This window comes from Lissotriton helveticus, chromosome 1_1, assembly GCF_964261635.1.
Source record: "Lissotriton helveticus chromosome 1_1, aLisHel1.1, whole genome shotgun sequence".
Taxonomy (NCBI): Eukaryota; Metazoa; Chordata; class Amphibia; order Caudata; family Salamandridae; genus Lissotriton; species Lissotriton helveticus.
The window spans coordinates 1730550895-1730572388 of record NC_136057.1 but is presented as its reverse complement, the minus strand read 5'-3'; positions in this window follow the sequence as shown (position 1 = coordinate 1730572388).

The following is a 21494-nucleotide window of genomic DNA, read 5'->3' as shown; positions in this document are numbered from 1 at the left end:
TAGTAGTAAAGTTAGGACTCCTAACTTTAGAACTCCTAAATGCCTTCTGTGAATACCGAAAGTCTTAACAATAGGATTTTTCTCAATTTAGTAGTAGTAAAGTTAGGACTCCTAACTTTGGGACTCTTAAATGCCTTCTGTGAATACTGAAAGTCTTAAAATTAGGATTTTTCTCAGTTTAGTAGTAGTAAAGTTAGGACTCCTAACTTTAGAACTCCTAAATGCCTTCTGTGAATACTGAAAGTCTTAAAAATAGGTTTTTTTCTCAATTTAGTAGTAGTAAAGTTAGGACTCCTAACTTTGGGACTCTTAAATGCCTTCTGTGAATACCGAAAGTCTTAAAATTAGGATTTTTCTCAGTTTAGTAGTAGTAAAGTTAGGACTCCTAACTTTAGAACTCCTAAATGCCTTCTGTGAATACTGAAAGTCTTAAAAATAGGTTTTTTTCTCAATTTAGTAGTAGTAAAGTTAGGACTCCTAACTTTAGGACTCCTAAATGCCTTCTGTTAATACCGAAAGTCTTAAAATTAGGATTTTTCTCAGTTTAGTAGTAGTAAAGTTGAGAAAAGTCCTAATTTTAAGACTTTCGGTAGGAATTCTAACTTCTGTGAATACCGAAACGAGTAAGTGCCTTCTGTGAATACCAAAATGAGTAAGTGCCTTCTGTGAATACCAAAATGGTAGTAAGTTTAGGATTTTGTCTTAAGTTAGTTCTGTGAATCGGGCCCAATGTGTGGTGGAGCGTACTTGTGCACGGCTCAAGTCTAGATTTAGGTGTCTAGACAAGAGTGATGGTGCACCACTCTACTCCCCACAGAAGGTGTGCCAGATAGTAGTCGCCTGCTGCATGCTACACAACCTGGCCTTGGGCAAGAAGATCCACCTGATTCTGGACAATGATGAGCAGCAGCAGCCCCCTGCTCCAAACCCCCACATGCCCAGTGACAATAACAGTGGTGAGGAAGAAGATCTTGACGTGTGTCAACATCTCATCGCCAACTACTTCCGTTGAGTGTAACTTGACAATGAGCGACTATGACTGTGTCTGTTTGCTATGCTGTTGTCTCTCAAACTTTGAGGATTGTTGCAGGGATTCTATCCACACACAGAACTATGCACAGGATTAGAGGACTTGGGCAGGCAGGGACCGAGTCATCCTACCACCTGAGCACCCTGAAGCACTGGACGTAATAGCCATAGTGTCTCACTGGCTCAATCACTCACTGTCAGCGGTACAAGCGCACAGACATCCCAGGACGCAACACTCTCTGATCTCACAGGAACAGCATTAACAAGACACACCCTGTTGCCCTGACTCTTGTACTTGTCCACAAGGGGTTCACTTGAAGACAAGAAACAGTTCAGAAGTTTTATTTCAACTACCGTGTAAGAACATGCAGTATACGGCAACAGAGTATATGAGAAATAGATCTTGCACAAAAACATTTAGCAGAGTAACATGTCCACATATCATTAAGAAAGATGGTATATCAATAAGCACTCTGGATGGAGACCCACACACCCATCCAACCCTCCCCCTTTCTGGAAGAATCTGTATCAAATGTCCCTAAACTATGGGATTTGTCAGCAGAACACACTCCTCAGCTCATAGATGGTCAAATGTACATAACATGTGCTGTGTCGCTCTTCTCTCTGGATAGTCCCCTCCCCAAGTGTGGGGCACCTAGCCCGCTGTCCCATAACATCTAAGAGGCTCCCGTGGTCACTCACAGCTGCAAGACTCTGTTGAGTCGTGGTGATAGGGCCTGACCAGAACAGAATGACAAGGGACATTGTTGTCCGACCAGGGACAGAATATGCAGACAGTACTCCAGGAGCGCGCGGAGAGATCAAGCTCTGCGGACAGTTCCCGTGTGACAGACATGAACAAAGTTACTTGCAAGACTTCAAAGTCAGGGATTTACAAGTGCGTCAGCTGCACAATGGAAGCCGGGCTCATAATAAGCAACAATCACCCCGACGGACATATGACAACCTCCCCTTCCTCAGTTCTGTGGTACCAAGCGAAACAGACCGCAGAGGTCAGCAATGTCAAATCTAATGCAGACAGGGCCAAAGTCAGAGATGGCTGAAAACCTTTGTCAGAAGGAGGCGAGAAATGTTAAGACAATATTGAATTAGTTGCCAACAGTTCTGGATGCTGGTAAGTAGTTTCAAGAAGGCACATGCTGCTTCGAAGGCAAGCAGTTCCAAAAGGCAATCCAAATCAGATTCGGCAAAAAGGACCGCCATCCAATCCAGTAGCATGAAGGAATAGATGTGCTCTTCATACCATGAGGACGAAAGGGGCATTTCATGGCAAGCTGGAAGTGACTCGATGTAGGCATGGCACAGGAGCCAATGCGCAAACGCACAAGTGCAGCTGGCAGCCTGTCTGACACGTTGAAAGGCATCCCATAAACGGCTATCCCCAGAACAGTCCTGGTCATGGGCCAACAAAGGACTCACCCACAGGTCATAATCCTGATCAACAAGAGATATGTTGGAAAGGCAGAGATCCATGGCCCGTTGAAAGGGACATCAGCGACAGTAGAATGCAGGTTGCACGCAGGTGAAATAGGCATAGAGGACGGTCAGCCTATAACTGAGGCGGTGCACAGCCAATGGTATACATCCAAAGACAAGCTGCATCCTTTCACGGTACAGTTGCTACTGACAAGGGTTGACGGGCTACCATTCCGTGAGAGTAGCGGAAAACCAGCAATCTGCAGTACTGGCAAAGGGTTGATGTGAAACTGCCAAATGTAGTCAGGAAATATTAGTAGTGACACACGGTAGGGCTCCATTAATAGTATGCAACGAAGTGACAAGGCCAGAGCCTACATATAGAAAAAATGTGCAAGGTCTTCAGTATCAGACGCTATTGATATTTGGTGTGTCAGTAGCCCAAAAACAAGTGAGAGAGTCATATCTCGCAGACAGTGAATCGCGCGGGACGGTCAAGGGACCTGGGAATCGGAGGTCTCACGGCCTGATGTGAGAGCGACTACTAGTTGAAACAAAAGACCAGTGAGCCTGCATCACTAATTGAAGTCTGCTTTCCTTGTGGGAATGTGAGGTCACAACTAACTATCTACAAACACATATGGGGGTAAAGAGAACATTGCTACAGCAAGAAACACGATTTGGCATGGTTATGTCATCAGTGACTGTTGTTCACGTGAGAACAAATGCAAAAAGACAGGACATGACCACTGAAAAGCCCTGTTTAACTGTACTTGAGTTTGTGAATGCGACCATGTCTCCTTTGGCCACATGACAGGAAGTGTTTTGATGCTGGCTCTAATGGGATTCATTGATCAGCGCTGTGTGTGTTATAACAACCTACATCATATCCATATTGATGTTATTAAGGGGATGGGAGCACACTACTTCACCTCCAGGCATAGTTCACCCCTTGGCACTCTGGTAAATGCAGTTCAGTAAAAATGCTTATTTGCAATGTAGCTTTGAGTTTTTCACCTGAGTTGGGCAGTGAGAGGTAAATAGACATTAGTGTATTGTGGCAGCTTTCTCAGCTGATACCGATCTCGATGGTATCATTTTGTGCAACACGTGTCTAGGGATTGACAGCACTAACCTGCATCCAGCCGTGGTGACTCACTTCCACGGAAAAAGAAGTAAGCATTTCAACTGCAGTGCATTTACCAGGATGCTGAGGGGTAAACTGTGCTGGGAGGTGAAGTTGTGTGCCCCCATACCCCTTCTGTCCATGTTGATGGTGTTGGCCTTTGTTAACTGTTATGCATCTTGTACAGTGTTGCCTAGGGCAGTGCTTTTTCTGAACTGCCATCATATGTCAAATCACTGTATTTTTCTTGTGTGGTTCCAGGTTCCTCTACTCTCTCATTGTCGCATTCACGTCTCATGATACATTGCAATGTGAGTTAATATGCTACTTACTATAATAAATATTCCTCTTGACACAAAGCCATATGGATTTGTGTTTAATTTTAAATTATTGACAGGTGAGGGTTGAAGTTGAAAGTGATGCTACATGGATGGTTTGGGAAGAATGCACAATGGTGGGATTCCACAGTCCAACAGTACACTCCCATCCTTGTGGCAATGTGGGAACGGATTTATAACAAAGTCAATGTTCGGTGTGACACTGGTGACATCAACGTTGGCTCCGGAACTGGTATGGCAGGGTGCTTTGCCACATGATCCTCCGTGGGACTTTTTCAGATGCCCCCTCAGCTGTTTGGCCGCGGGGGAACCTGCTGCATGATTGGAGGTTTCTGAGGATTCGCTGTGATGTGACTCACCCCTCTCTGTGGACGCTGCTGTGGTGTTGTGATTATCATCTGGCTGGCCACGGGAGAGGTGGGCAGCTATTTGTTCTGCATGCATGTCCCTCAGGATACCCACAAGCTGGTCCATGTACTTTGCAATTTGTCCCAAACGAGTGTCCATGGACCTCTGCAGCAGGCGGAGTTTACGCAGTTCATCTCGGACCTGGCCCATCTGTCCCTGGTTCTGCTGGTATACCCCATGAACAGTTTGCACGGTGGCCTGAGCCTCAGTCTCATTGTCCTCCTGTGATTGTCCCCCAGTTGGCATACCACCTGCCCTGCTGCCACGGACCTGTGGCAGTACCTGGCGTTCCCGCCGCACACTCTCCCCATCATCCCAAGGCTGCCTGGTGGTATTGGCTACAACTGGCACAGGGACAGTTTTGGACGCAGTGGTGGTGATGGTGGAGGTGGCTGCCATACAGGTCAGTGCTGCATGGGTCAGCATTGTTGCAGTTGTTTTGGGAGTGGTGGTGGTGGTGGTGGGAACAGTGAGGACTGGAGACTGAGCTTGCCCGGGCACACCAGTGGGGCCAGTTCAGTTCTCCTCATCTGTAAAAACCAGGGAGTCTGCATCTGAGGGTTCTGCTTCTTGGTTGGGAGACTGCCTGGCTCGTTCATGGCAAGGGCACCTACTGTCGTTGGCAAGTCACCTGTTGAACAGAGGTTGGATTGTCAGCATGTTTAGTACACAGCACAACTTTGATGTTCATGTTTGGTAAATTTCGATTGAGACAACATGACTAGTCATCTTGGCATTACTTGTTATTCATGACAGTTTGTCATAGTGGGACATGATATGGAGGTAAATATATTGCTCGTCAGCGATGCGACGTGGCCTTAGCAACAATTTCATATGTACAGATATTGTATTTCCAAGGAACATATCCTTTGGTACCAACTTGTTGCTTATCCACTTCTGTTCATGTTAGGATATTTGTGACTTTGCTATGACTATTTGTCTACTATGCTGCAACTTCCTGATTTCTGTTGTGCTTTTTGTACTGTCCTTGTGTGGTTTGTGACATTTGACTGAGTCTACATGCATGTGTGGTGCTGATGTGAGCCTTTATGCTTTGGGATAATGGTACTTGCACATTGGGTTTTGGCCACCGCATCCCTGGGTTTTGCTTGGCAGTGACATGTGACTTCATCAATGATATTGTGATTCATGTGAACTCTCAATGGTATTTTCTGTGTGGACACTGGCTGCAACTTATTCAGCTGGACGGAGTTGGCTCACAGGTGCGGGATGTGATGGTCAGATAGCTCCCTGCTGTTTGGGAGGGAAGACAGAGGGCCTTGTGGGAGTAGTGGTCTTGCTGGCAGGTCCCACAAGCCCCTCCCCAGTAAGATGGCTACCTACCTGTGAGGTGAAGCAGAGGGAGGAAATGCTAGTGTTATGAGACATTCATGTTGACAGCGTGCATTCTACATGAGTTTGATTTTGTCTGGCAATTTAGGCTCACTTGTTGTGCACAACAGTACATTACAGTGGGATGTGATCATTTTGTTTGTAATTACCAGCCTCCACTCCCCCCTCGATTCCTGTGAGACTCTCAGGATGCAGTATGGCAAACATCTTCTCCTCCCATTCAGTGAAGGTTAGTGGTGGTATGGGAGGGCCGCCACCAGTTCCTTGGGCCACCTTGTGGTTCCTCTGGCGCTGATGCTTGACCCGGGCCTTGAGGTCGACCCACCACCTTTTGATGTCACACAGTGTGCGTAGGGTGGTCCCTACAGCATTGACATTGCTGTAGATCCGTGTTCACGTCTGGTTTTTGCGCGCAAGTGGGGTGTGTTAAACCAGGCTCCCATACAAATGTGGTTCTACCCTTAACATCTCATCTACCATCACTTTCAACTCTGTGTCGGTGAATTTGGGCATTATCTGTTTGGCCATGGTGCAAAGGTAAGACAATTGCAGGGTGCAGGGGGAGGTGGAGTTATGTGAAGTGTGACAGGTGTGTGGGTGGGAAATGATGTTTTGTGGAGATGGGTGTTTGTGATGTTGTACTGTGTGCGTAAATGGTGTCCTGTCTTTCTGTGTCAGCTTCTGGTGTGCAAAGAACGCTGGTCCAGGAAGGGATTGGTTTTATGCTGTTGTATGTGGGTGTGCCCAAATGAGTGATGTCCTCCAGATATTTCCTCCATGCTGGGCATGGCTTTTATTGCCAATGAACATTTGGGGTGTATCATTGTGGCGTGTGTGATGTGATTGAGGGCAGTGTTGAGAGCAGGCACACTTTGTGCATCGCTGTTCAGTTTGTAACTGCCGCCAATCATTTGGTGAATGCGCGAGCAAGGGAATCGGAATACAAGGCTCCGTCCTCCAGCTCATTGGTTTCTTCCTAATTGGCCATGCAGTCATTTGCAGCAGGAGCGGCCTTTTCAGTCCCTTAAACTGCTTTCCCCATATGCCGCGTTGTATCTGCAACTTTTGCGGGCATGGCGGACGGTCATTTGTGAGTTTCGTCTGCCGTGGTGGGATTTTCCATGCATTGCATCATAATTTGACCAACGGAGATGCCGAGGGTCATGCGGGTGTTTTTTTGCGGCGAGCACGGCAGACGGAAGCCTTTTCCGTCCGGCATCGTAATGAGCCTCTTAGTGTAGAATATGCAACTAATAGCAATTTTAGATATAAAATTTAAAAGCTACTTGCCCTAGCATAAGTCCCAATAACTGATGTAGCAGAACACTACACTCTCTTAATAGAAAGCCCCTACTACCAAACAAATCAACATATATTAAGTCCCCATCTCGACTATTTTGAGGATACCTGAGTGGGAAGGCTACACAGATCTGGACCCAGGAGACATCCAAAATACCACATTCCATGGTAGAATGTATATAACAGTACCCTAATCAAAGATGCAAAAACTAATAACACTGTGGATGGATGGCATAATGCTTTCCAAGCAACTACAGGCAGAAACCAAACAACCCTACATACATTACTACAATCATTCCAAAAAGAACAAAGCTACCAACAACTAAGAACTTGAACAGTCTGTAACACAACTAGGTCCAAAACTAAATATACAAACTAAAACAATGTTCGAGCACCTACAATACAAAGTAAGAATCCACCCAAACACTAAAGGGCTAGAATATCTAGAAACAATAGCTAAATCCCAACTTTAAAACAGCAATACAAAAATATAGAAAAATCGTAATTGCGAACTGAATTCTTAAATAAACATTTCTTTGCAAACATGTAAAATATAAATATTATGTCAATGAATTTTAACTTAAAAATGTTTTATTTGACGTAAGGAATATATTTTACATATTTACAAATGTTAACTTAGAATCACAAAAATTACATTTCCCTTCCATTGTATATAATTTAAAATAACTTAAGGGGTGATTACTATGGCAGAAGGCCCTCCACGGCCAGCCGTGCGGTGGTAGGTCCTCAGCCATCGGACAGCAATTTTCCCCCTACCAAATTAGGATGGTGGGGAATCGGACCGTGGCAGGTGCGAAGACCGCGCCCATGGATCCGCCACAGGCGAAGCAGTCAGTATCTGTAAAATGGTGGTGGTGCCTAGCAGGCACCGTCTGCCAAATTACAATGCTGATCTCAGCCAGCCTTTCCGTGGTGGCCAAACCGACATTGAAAGGCTGATGGCGATTGGTTTTGGGGGCCGTTGCGGGCCCCCTTGTGTTGGGGGGAGGGTGGTTGTGCACTGGGGGTACCCATGGTACCTCCCTACATTTCCGTGCACTATGTGGCAGGCACGTGTGGTGCCTGCCACATAGTGCAAGGAAATGCACTACATGCATTTTTCACATTGCAGCGGGTGCTGCTGCCAGCAGCACCTGCCGCAATGATAAAGATGCAAGATGCGACCGCCACAGTGGCAGTTGCATCATGAATCTGTGTGCGGGACCACCATCATACAGGCGGGCAGTCCCAAGCACTCATGACCGCCTTACGTTTTTGTCGCTGAAGAATTGAATCCAAACTGCCATAAATAAATCTAAACGTGTAAAAATCCCAAAACTTAGTTAAAAGTCCCAATAAAAATGGAAAAATACAACAGTGAAAAATATGATCCGACGGCAACATATCCATAGACTTGAATCCATTAAAAACCCAAAAAATGTAATTAAAAAAAGAAACGCTCCACGAAAACCCAAAAAATAAAGGACCTGTATAATAATTATTAGTTTACTAGAAACTTATACACAGTCCCGTTAAAAAAAAAAAAGCACATTTCTCCCAACGGCAACTTCCAAATGACAAAAACCTGTAGATAAAACAACACAATCCCTCCTGCACAAATACACAATAAAATTATTAAACAACACACATAAACATACTAATAACACCATATTGTAAACATATTTAAACATATAGAACATACCCTAACACCTACCTATCAACGTACTAACTGCTTTTCGCATACGCAAAACTACAAACTAAACCGCACCAAAAACACAAAATACAAACATTACATACAGTATAGACAACCTAACTACCTTCACCCTACACCTAAATTAAGCCTAAAAGTATTTAAATTAAACTTACCTTAACCGATGCAGCTTCAAACCGCAAGCTTCTTCCCTCAGAAATGACCTAAAACAACACAGATAGCCTACAAAATACAACTTAGTTTACAAAATGGCTAACTAATTGAAATAATTAAAATATTGTTTTACATTTAACTCAATGTACATCACAAATGTAATACAAAAATATTTTTACAAAATACTAATTAATATTACTAATGTACAACATGTTTTTTCTTTACTGTTTCAAAATGTTAAACTATATTAGTAAATATTAAAAAAATTATATTTATTATTATACATTAAAATAAAATATGTATGGCCCCATACCTAGGGCCACAAGCCAGAATTAGAATAAATGGCCAACTAACGCCACCGCTAACGATACACAGAGGCACGAGGCAGGGGTGCCCACTCTCGCCGCTCCTGTTCGCCCTCGCAGTGGAACCGCTCGTGGCAATGATCAGGCGCGACTCTAGAATACATGGCATCGCCCACGGGGGGAGAGACAACAAGGTGGCCCTATTTGCTGACGACCTGATCCTCACCCTCACACGCCCTAGTGAGTCTTTACCAGCGGTTCACGAGGTGCTCTGTCTCTACGAGCAGGCGTCGGGTCTTAAAATAAATCACACTAAATCCTGGGCGCTCAACCTCACTATCCCTGCGGAGGAAATCCCAACCCTGAGGAAGGCTGGGCCTACCTACCTCTGCACCCGGCCGCCCCTGTGCCGCTGAGGGTGAACTAACTGTGCCTACCCGACCCTGGGGGACCCCTGAGTCTATGCCCAGAACATTGACTTCATCAACCAAGTACTCACCTGGAAACCGGTAATTCACTTACCTGCAATTGGATAACATTGACCCAGCTTTGCTCGAAGATTTTCTAAGTGTGCAGTTTTGAAAACTGAAAATATTCCTGTAAAATCAGCCAAAGTCCGAACCGAAAGTACTCACCTGTGATCAGGGAAGAAGCCAGTACTGTACCTATCAGCCCAGTACTGAACCGCAAAAGTAATCCCTAGCGGGGTTACTAATAACCTGTAATTTCTCCATAGGAACCCATTGTCTGCTTTTCTATGAAATTTCTTCTAAGTGCCCACTTTTGAAAACTGCAAATTTTCTTTAAAAATCGTATGACATACTGAAACGCAATTACCTACCTGTTTTGAGTTAGGCCCCCAGTGCTGGCCCTAGGAAGCTAGTGCTGGGTTACAAAAGTAATGCGATCGTACTTTACCGGTAACCTGAATTTCCTCCCATTGAATAACATTGTGAGAACCACCTCAAAGTTTCTAAGTGTGAACTTTTAAAACGGCTTTATATTCAGGAAAAATCATCACTATAACTAAAACGTTTTTGCTAATCTGGTTTCAGTTTAGACCCCAGGACTGAATCAAAGATCTAGTCTCGGAACAGCCAAAGTAATCCATAAAGTAATCATCTGTACTTTTTCTTATGAAAACCATTGAGCTCAATGCTAGAATGTTTTGCAGAACTGTATTGCTATTAGCTAACCTGTGATTATTGTGTGTATAAACTTATTGCTCCTCTGCAAAGTATTTACCTGAGAGTACTCGTACCTCAAAGTATATTTTTTTTTTCAACTGTTGGTTCTAAAAATAAAACAACTACATCCAAGGATATAATAACAATTGGCCTGGAGTTCAGTTCTTGTGTGTGTGAAACCTTTTGCTGACTGAGTGTGTGCAACAAATGCTTTACACTGTCCTCTGGTACTGCCTTACTGCTCGACCAAGCTACCACTTTGGAGAGTAAGGTCAGTTCTGACTTTAACCTCTGTTAAACCTTTGGGGTTTGTGGACTCTATATACACACACTGTTATTGTCAAGTATATATCGAGCCACCTTCTCACACCTTCCTTGTCCCCTCACCTCTACGCTCCATTTACTTTGCCCTCCATGTTCTTTAAATGTTTCCCATTAAGACCTAGCTACTTGGCCAAAGCCCGATGGAGCTACCTGATAGCTATAGAGGAGATAGGTTTTGGGACTTTCCCCTCGACCGTCACCTACCCAGCCGGACTTTGGGCAGACTTTCCTTCGTCTTTATGCCGTATCTCCCTCCCACCCCTTTACCATTTCCCCCTTTCCCTCTACACTTCACTTATCTTGTTTTCTATGCTCTTGTAATTGTTTGTCTAGCAACTGATGTAAATTGGAACTGATGTAATCTTGTAATTTTGTGGAACTTCATGTAAAGCGCTCTGATACCTCCGGGTCTAGCCAGCGCTATATAAAACTCTTAAAAATGAAAAAAAAAAAAGGCTGTGCCATACCAATAGGCAGAGGACCACATCAAGTACCTGGGTCTTACCTTAACATCCCACTTGGACTCTTGGTCCTCGGTGAACTGGACGGAGTGCCGCAAGGCAGTGCTGGAGGACCTTCGGAGGTGGAAGCCTCTGATGATCTCTTGGCTGGGGCGCCTCAACGCGGTTAAAATGTCGATCCTCCCTAGAATTCTATACGTATTCCAATGTCTGCCCACCCCCATTCCGCTCCACTGTATTCGAAGCCTTCAGCGCGAAATCACGTCCTTCATCTGGGGCGGGAAGCGACCCCGGTTCTCGCAGAGGGTTCTTATGGAGCTGCGAGATAGAGGCGGCCTGGCATGCCCCAATTTGGTGCACTACTACTGGGCAGCGCATCTCCGCTTCGTGGTGGAGTGGGGCGCACGCGAAAGCGACAAACATTTGTTCCACATGGATCGGGCGGTCACAGGACGTACCATATGGGACCTACCCTGGCTTCCACGGACAGCACGCTCCAGAAGTGCGTACATGGCGGTTCCCACAAAAACGGTCTTGGATATCTGGGATGCTGTAGCTGTGTCTTGGGGTCTCACTACCTTCCCATCCCCACACACACCGATAGCGGGAAACCCACAGTTCCCCCCGGCCTACCGGTCTCGGGCGTTCGACAATTGGACGCAAAAGGACTGCAGAGTCGTTGGGGATCTTTTCTTCGGGGGCTCTCCCAAAACATGGAAAGACTGCAGGGAGGAATTTAAGGTACCGCTGACGGCTGGTTTACAGCACACTCAGCTGCGCCACTGGACCACGGGGGACGACATGTACCAAGCAGCCACTCTGGCCTACACGCCCTTTGAGAAGTTGGCGCGTTCCCTTGGGGGGCTGAAGAGGCTGATCTCGCAAATATACTACATACTGCAGCACCCTGCATCGACGCCCGCTCACCCCTACCAGAGGCAATGGCAACTGGCGGCAGCCACAGACATCGACATCTCCCAATGGAACGGATTATGGCGGGATATACCCAAAATATATCGCAGTATCCCGCAGAGGGAAAACGCCTACAAATTGCTCACTCAATGGTACTATACCCCACTGCGCCTTAGCAAGATGTTCCCCAATGCTTCGCCGATGTGCTGGAGATGTGGTTCTGCGACTGGTGACTTTGTGCATATATGGTGGACGTGTTCGACCCTGGCCGTTTTCTGGAAGGAGGTGCTTAGCCACATCAAAGGGGTACTGGGTTTTCCCCTACCCGAGGCCGTGAGCACGATTCTACTCGGCATTCGACCTACCACACTCAAGGCACTCACCCGCAGCGACTGGATCCTTGCGCTCCAGATGCTGGGTACAGCTAAGCAACTCATCGCCCTATACTGGAAACGAACGGAGGCGCCGCCCATAGCTTCTTGGTTTGTGCGCCTTTGGCAGGTCCTAGCAATGGAATTGCTCACGGCACGGTTACAGGCGCGGGACACACGCTTCAACGCGGTTTGGGAGCCCTTAGTGCGGCACCTCTGCTCCACAGAATACGCGCGCCACATGCCCCCTAGACTCCGCGCTCTACACCTCTTCGAGGACGCACTTGTCCCTGCTGACCCTGCCAGGCTAGACTCTTGAATGTCATGCTCGCTATAGTTGCTGCTGCTGCCACGCGCGCCCCCCTATGTCTCGCTCCCTGGCATGCCGCGCATACCCACCACCCTCTCTCCCTCTCTTCGCCTGCTCTTAGGCCCCCTTGACTCATCTTCTTCCTTTTTTCCTACTTGCCACTCTGGCCTTCGTCTCTCTTGGAGACAGTTGTGCCCTGTTGGGCTGTTTGAGTCAGTTGGGTTGGTTGTCCGCCGGATACCCTCATTGCAAAGCGGATATGCGCTCACTTGCGACAAGCCCCTGCGAAACGCGCCCCTAAGCCACGCGGCCGGCCCTCCTTGGAGGGTTGTAGGCAAGGCGCTGTGTTAATGATCCCCTTTTGCCCACGCGGGCGCAGTACCACAAGAGCTACCCTATACGCGGCCGGCCTCGGCACGAGGTTGTAGGCTTAACGCTGTGTTCAAAATAAAAAATAGTTTGAACTAAAATAAAATATGTTAGCTCCTAAATGTGATTAAAAAAAATGGTACTGCTTGCTAAAAATGTGACAAAATATATTTATGATAAAAAATATTTTTCTTTTTCAAAATGCATTCTTACCTTTATAATTTTATTTGTATTTACAGCTTAAATAATAATATACAAAATATAATATTATTTATTAGAAAATATGCAATAAATATAAAAAGGTTAAACAATTTTTTTTTTAATGTGTTATTAAAAATGTACACTATATGTAATTATATAATGCATATTTACAATGTAAATAAATATAACTGTTACCAAAAAACTATGGGGCCTATTATGAAGGCGGGCGGATCGCCACCGCCCGCCATCATAACTACATTTATCCCCCGCCACATTACCATGGCGGGGGGTACCGCGGGGGACAGAAAGTCCGTCCGCCGCTTTTCTGCCGGTCTGCAATGGTCACCATTGCCGGCCGGGCGGAAAAAGCCCACAATATGGTGGTGGAGCTCCATATTATGATGGTTGCAGTGGGCATGCCTTTCCATGACAGAGACTCCACCATGGAAAGGCGTGTGGGAACTGACTATGGGGGCCGGTTGTGGGCCCCCGGGGAGTGGGGGGGCTGCACTTATGCCATGCACAACATGCCTCTTTAGGATTGTGGAGGGTGCTGGGGACCACCGCACCCCTGGCAGCCAGTCCCAGCACTGCTAGGGTGGCGGGCGGACATCCTAATGGGGCCCTATGTATTACTTTTTTTATAAAAACCAGTGGCCAACTACATGTTTTATTTATTGAAAATGTACATATTTACCAAGTTCTCCATTATAGAAAACATAAAAATGCTACTTGTTAACTATACTTAAATATTATATGTTTATGTTTAGATATGTACAAAATATGCAATGTATCCAAAAATAAAACATGTATTATTATTTCCCTTTATGACAATACTAGCAGCCCGTCCCGACGTTGTCCGGGTATGAATTGTTGCCGGCCAGTAGTATATTGTTTTGTAGGATTTCGTTTTGATAGCATTTATTATCTGTGACAGGTCTGTGAAACGCTCCGATTCACAGTGCACTGCTGATGCACTTAAGAGTGCGCGTTCAGTAGTGTGTGAACTCGAGTTTTCCTACTTTATTTTTCCTTGTAATATTATATAGCGCGAACTCCACAACATGGCATGAGCACAACTTACATTACAGAAGAACACATTCCAGGGCCGGCTCTAGGCTCATGGTGGCCCTGGGCAAGGAGCGTAGGTAGGGGGCCCGGAAGAGGGGGTCCGGGCGGGGCGGAGCGCACAGGCCAGTAAAGACGGGAGGGGGTCAGGGTGTTTAGAAGTGGAACAGAGCCGGAGGCCGCCAAATCCCTGCCAGGGGCCACCACGCAAATATGTATCCATCCTCAGAGGATTAATATATTAAGGATATATATATTGGCGTGGTGGCCCCTGGGGTTTGGTGGCCCTGTGCAGGTGCACAGCTTGCACATGCCTAAAGCCGGCCCTGCACATTCATTTGTGGTAGGTACGGGGAGACAAAGCGATTTGCCTGGAATCACAGGATGTTGAGCTGATGCCGAGATTCGAACGTAGCTCCCCAGCTCTAAAGTTCGCAATTCTAGAACTTGTGGCGGGCGGTGTGTCTAAAAGTATATGTTGGTGCTGGCCATCAATGAGAGAGACCTCTGCATTTTTCAAATGGGTGGTGAAAAAATATGAGTATGTTGCTGGAGATGTGGGCGCTGTGCCACCAATGTACTTACCGGGGAGGGTAAACACCCATTATTCCGCAACTTTCTTTCCGCATACCATCACTCCGCATACTTTCATTACGAAAGTACCATGACTCCGCAATGCCATTATAACGCATGGCATTATATTTTATATGCTTTTACCACGCATACATTTACAACGAAATTCGTTGTAAATGCATGAATGGTAAAAGCATGTTTTTTTTTTTATGTTTGGATAAGGTAAGTATGGGTATAGGGGTATATGTTTTGGGGTACTGAGGTATATTTTTTGGGGAGTTTGGGTATTTTAAGGGTTCAGATATAGTTTTGGGTTATGGGGTACAGGGGTAGTTTTAGGGTTTAGCGATAGGTATGGGTTTTGGGGTACAGGGGTATTTTTAGGGTTCAGGGCTAGGTTTGGGTTTTGGGGTATAGGGGTATTTTTAGGGTTCAGGGGTAGGTTTGGGTTTTGGGGTACAGGGGTATTTTAAGGGTTCAGGGCTAGGTTTGGGTTTTGGGGTACAGGGGTATTTTTAGGGTTCAGGGCTAGGTTTGGGTTTTGGGGTACAGGGATATTTTAGGGTTCAGGGGTAGGTTTGAGTTTTGGGGTACAGGGTTATTTTTAGGGTTCGGGGCTAGGTTTGGGTTTTGGGGTACAGGGATATTTTTAGGGTTCAGGGGTAGGTTTGGGTTTTGGGGTACAAGGGTATTTTAAGGGTTCAGGGCTAGGTTTGGGTTTTGGGGAACAGGGGTATTTTAGGATTCAGGGGTGGTTTTGGGGTACAGTGGTATTTTTAGGGTTCAGGGCTAGGTTTGGGTTTTGGGGTACAGGGGTATTTTTAGGGTTCGGGGTAGGTTTGGGTTTTGAGGTACAGGGGTATTTATAGGGTTCAGGGCTAGGTTTGGGTTTTGGGGTACAGGGGTATTTTTAGGGTTTAGGGATAGGTTTGGGTTTCGGGGTACAGGGTATATTTATAGGGTTAAGATGGGTAAGTGTTTAAGGGTGTTGGGGTATTTTAAGGAGTAAGGGTCGGTTATGATTATGGGGTGCAGGGGTATGTAAAGGGAGCAGGGTGGGATTAGCACATGATATGAGACATGGCATGAAGGGCGGACCGTACCACACGCCCCCAGCGTTTGTCACGCCCCCAGCACACGCCCACAGCACAACGCAGACACGCCCACAAGGGACTACTTTGCTGGTACGGTTCTTTTACCTTTTAAATGTATATGGTGGGCGTCTGCATAGCCTATGTCCTTCTGCTGCAACTGCCCTTTCCAACGCTGTATTGGGTGTTGTGATTGGTGCTGTGGGTCCTGAGATTACCCGCCTCAAAGGTTTGGGCTCTCTCTTTATTATATTAGTTTAGATATATAAATGTTAATAAAGTAAAATGCATAGTCTTTCTTTGTTTGAGTCTTTGAATGAAAATAAAAACATAAATAAAACATAAATATTGCTTTGTATGTAATTCCTATATTATTAATTTTTTCTGTATTTACAATAAAATAATTATCTTAAATTAATTATCTGACATAACGTTTTTTTAATACACATATAGAATATAATATTACCACTCAAAAATACATTTTATCATTAACCTTACTCCAAAATAAAGAACTAATATTTTACTATTCCCGTTATACACTTTATTTATTCATTATTTATTTGAGTTTTATATAGCGCTGGCTAGACTCGAAGGTATCAGAGCGCTTTAAATGAGGATCATAGGGGTCGATTACGATGGCGGGAAATCCTCGACCGCCGGCGGTGAGGACCGCCGGCCCGATGGTCGCGGATTTCCCGCCATCACCCTGAAAATTCCCACCACCAAATTAGGATGGCGGTGGGAATGGGAAAGGTACTGCGGCGGACGGAAAGACCGTCTGCCGTGGTCCGGCAAGGCGGGCCTTTTCCACCCGCCTTGCGGGTCCCGGTACCATAGGGCAATGGAGGCAGTGCCGTGCAGGCACTGCCGTGGGCATTATGATGCCTGTCTTTTGCGGTGGCGTTGCTGCTGCAAAAAGACAGGCGGAGAATGCCTTTGGAGGCCCGTTGGGGGCCCCCAGGGGGTGGGGGTGGGATGCTGCACGTGGGCGGTGCCTATGGTACCCCCTACATATGCATGTACAAGGTGTCAGGCACCGCATGGTGCCTGTCACATTGTACATGCATACGCACAACATGTTTTTTAACATTGTGGCGAGTGCTGCTCCCCGCCGCAATGTTAAAATACAGGTGGCGGGCGCATCCTAATTCGTTTTGCGGGACCGCCACACCTATGGCGGGCGGTCCCTGTTGCACCAACGATGTCCGCCCGCCATCGTAATTGGTCCCATAGTTACAGGTTACAAGTTACATTTGTTACAAGAGCAAACGTCAAACATAGGAAAAAAGAATGAAAAGTTACCGAAATTCCTCAGGGGAGGGGGAGGGAAGGGGGAAAAGACAGGGAGATGGGGAGAAACTGTGCCCAATGTCCGGCTGGGAAGGTGAAGGCCGAGGGGATGAACCAGGGCCGATCTCCTCCAATAGCTGAACCGAGCAGCTCCACCGGGCATTGGACAAATCGTTCAGACTCCGCTGTCAGGATAATGATTAGGTGCAATCAGTGAAAGTCATAATAATGCGGGGGAGTTGGAGAGATGAGATACCGCAGTCCGAACAAAATCCAGATGCCATCTTGAGGTCAGGCAATGTCCTGAGAGAGCTCTGTAAGGAATATGTCAGCTGAGAATAAATTGTATAGGGGGACCCCAGGCACCTCCATAGTGATGCTGCTCCACCACTGGGCGGTGTTCCTACTTCTTCAAAAGAAACAATCCTGTGCCCCTCCCCAACACTATATCAGCTCAGGGAAACTGCTGGACACTAAACATATATAATTTACTATTCCCACTCCAAACTAGAAAAAATCAGGGAAGGTGCTGGGCACTAAACACATAGAATTTACTATTCCCACTCCAAACTGTATTAACTCAGGGAAGGTGCTGGACACTAAACATATATAATATATACTATTCCCACTCCAAACTGTTTTAACTCTGGGAAAGTGCTGGACACTAAACACATATAATTTACTTTTCCCACTCCAAACTGTATTAACTCAGGGAAGGTGCTAGACACTAAACATATATAATTTACTATTCCCACTCCAAACCGCATTAACTCAGGGAAGGTGCTGGACACTAAACATATATAATTTACTAGTCCCACTCCAAAGTGTATTAACTCATGGAAGGTGCTGGACACTAAACATACATAATTTACTATTCCCTCACCAAACTAGAAAAAGTAAGGGAAGTTGCTGGACACTAAACATATATAATTTATAATGCACAGTTCCCACTCCAAACTACATTAACTCAGGGAAGGAACTGTACACTTAACATATATAGTTAATTTTCCCACTCCAAACTGTATTAACTCAGGGAAGGTGCTGGACACTAAACATATATTATTTACTATTCCCACACCAAACTAGAAAAGGTCAGTGAAGGTGTTGGACACTAAACATAATAATTTACTATTCCCACTCCAAACTACATTAACTCAGGGAAGATGCTGGACACTAAACATATATAATTTACTATTCCCACTCCAAACTACATTAACTCAGAGAAGGTGCTGGACACTAGACACATATATTTACTATTCCCACTCCAAACTCCATTAACTCAGGGAAGGTGCTGGACAATAAACATATATGATTTACTATTCCCACACCAAACTAGAAAAGGTCAGTGAAGGTGTTGGACACTAAACATAATAATTTACTATTCCCACTCCAAACTACATTAACTCAGGGAAGATGCTGGACACTAAACATATATAATTTACTATTCCCACTCCAAACTACATTAACTCAGGGACGGTGCTGGACACTAAACATATATATTTACTATTCCCACTCCAAACTGTATTAACTCAGGGAAGGTGCTGGACAATAAACATATTTAATTTACTATTCCGACTCCAAACTAGAAAAAGTCAGGTAAAGGTGCTCAACACTAAACATATATAATTTACTATTCCCACTTCAAACTGTATTAACTTAGGTGAGTTGCTGGACATTAAACATATATAATTTACTATTTCCACTCCAAACTACATTAGCTCAGGGAAGGTGCTAGACACTAAACATATATAATTTACTCTTACCACCCCAAACTGCATTAACTCAGGGAAGGTGCTATAAACTAAACAAATATAATTTACTATTCCCACTCCAAAATACAAAAAGTCAGGGAAGGTGCTGGACACTAAACATATGTAATTTACTATTCCCACTCCAAAGTATATTAACTCAGGGAAGGTGCTGGACACTAAACATAATTAATTATCTATTCCCACTCCAAACTAGAAAAAGTCGGGGAAGGTGCTCAACACTAAACATATATAATTTACTATTCCCACTTCAAACTGTATTAACTTTGGTGAGTTGCAGGACATTAAACATATATCATTTACTATTCCCACTCCAGACTGTATTAACTCCGGGAATGTGCTGGACATTACACATATATAATTAACTATTCCCATTAAAACTGCATTAACTCGGGGAAGGTGCTGGGTACTAGACATATTTAATTTACTATTCCCACTCCAAACTGTATTAACTCAGGGAAGTTGCTGGACACTAAACATAAAGGGGGCCCATTAGGATCTCGGGCGGATCGCCACCGCCCGCATGGTGGTGGCGATCCGCCCGAGATCCTTCCCCGCCCACCACCCATTTCCCCCCCACCATATTACTATGGCGGGGGACCGCGGCAGACGGAAAGACCGTTGGCCGTCTTTCTGCCCGGTCAACAAAATGACCGGGCAGAAAACAGTTTAATATGGTGACGTGTCTGTTAGACACCGCCAGCCATATTAGGATGGGGCGGAAACATGCCTTTCCGAGGCGACATTGCCGCCACAGAAAGGCATGCGGGGATTGCTTTTGGGGGCCTGTTGCGGGCCCCCAGGGACTCTGGGGGTTGGGGGTGCACATGGGGCGCTACCTCTGGTACCCCCGGGAGTTCCATGCACAAAATGGCAGACACTGCGCGGTGCCTGCCATGTTGTGAATGGAAGTGCACGACATGCCTTCCTGGCATTGTGGCGGGCGGTGCTGAGTGAACCGCCCGCCACAATGACAGGAATGCAGGATGCGCCCGCCACTGTGGTGGGCGCATCCTAATGGCCCCCACAGGACCCCCGCCCTTGTGGCGGGTGGTCCCATTTCACGATAGGATGGCGGGCGGACAAAGCCTGCCCACCATCCTAGAGGCCCCATATAATTTACTATTCCCACACCAAACTAGAAAAAGTCAGGGAAGGTGCTGTTACACGAAACATACTAATTTACTATTCCCACTCCAAACTACATTAATTCAGGGATGGTTCTGGACACTAAACATATATAATTTACTATTCCCACCCAAACTATATTACCTCAAGAAAAATGTACAAAAATATACACATAAAATGTAATATTTGCAATAAAATTACATAAATACATATAAAGAATTACACATTATACATATATATTAACACATTCCCAATTATAAAAATGTATCAAAAAAGTGCCTTTTAAATATTATTAATTTTATATAAAAATATTAAACATAAAAATAATTTTTCTATTTATAACATTATTATTTTCAAAATCAAACAATAAACATCGTTAAAATGTACTATTTAAAAAAAATATAATAAATGTTTTTAATGATTAAAACAATATTTACAAATTATTTTTTAAAAGTACACAATAATACTATCTCAACACTAAGGGGGTCATTAGGATGGCGGGCGGAGCCTATCGGTAAACGGGAGTGCCTGCCATAAGGGCGGGGGTCCCGTGGGGGCAATTAGGATGCGCCCGCCACAGTGGCGGGCGCATCCTCTATTCCTGTCATTGTGCCCGCCACAATGCCAGGAAGGCATGTTGTGCACTTCCATGTTGTGCATGGAACTGCTGGGGGGTACAATAGGTACCCCCCATGTGCAGCCCCCACCCCCCAGAGTACCTAGGGCCCTGCAACAGGCCCCCGCAGTCTATTCCCGCATGCCTTTCCGTGGCGGCATTGGCATCTTTCCGCACCCATGTTAATATGGCTGCCGGTGTCTAACAGACACCGCCACCATATTAAACCCTTTTCCGGCCCAGTCAACTCTTTGCCCAGGCGGAAAAGACCGTCCGCCGCTGTCCCCCCGCCATAGTAATATGGCAGGGGAAATGGGTTGCGGACGGGGTCGGATAACGGGCAGATCGCCACCGTCATGCAGGCGGTGGCGATCCGCCCGTGATCCTAATGGGCCCCTAAATACCTCTACATTAAATAATAATTTAAATATATATATATATATATATATATATATATATATATATATATATATATATATATATATATATTACTTCACTACTATAATACCATATCAAAACAAAAATTGTTAATATTTTATTTTTAACTTTTTATTTAAAATGTTCACTTTTTTAAATTATTTTTTAATTAAACTTACTCCACAAACCTATCTGCAAATTTCACAAAATATCACAAAAATTAAAAAAGAAATTTATAAATGTATCAT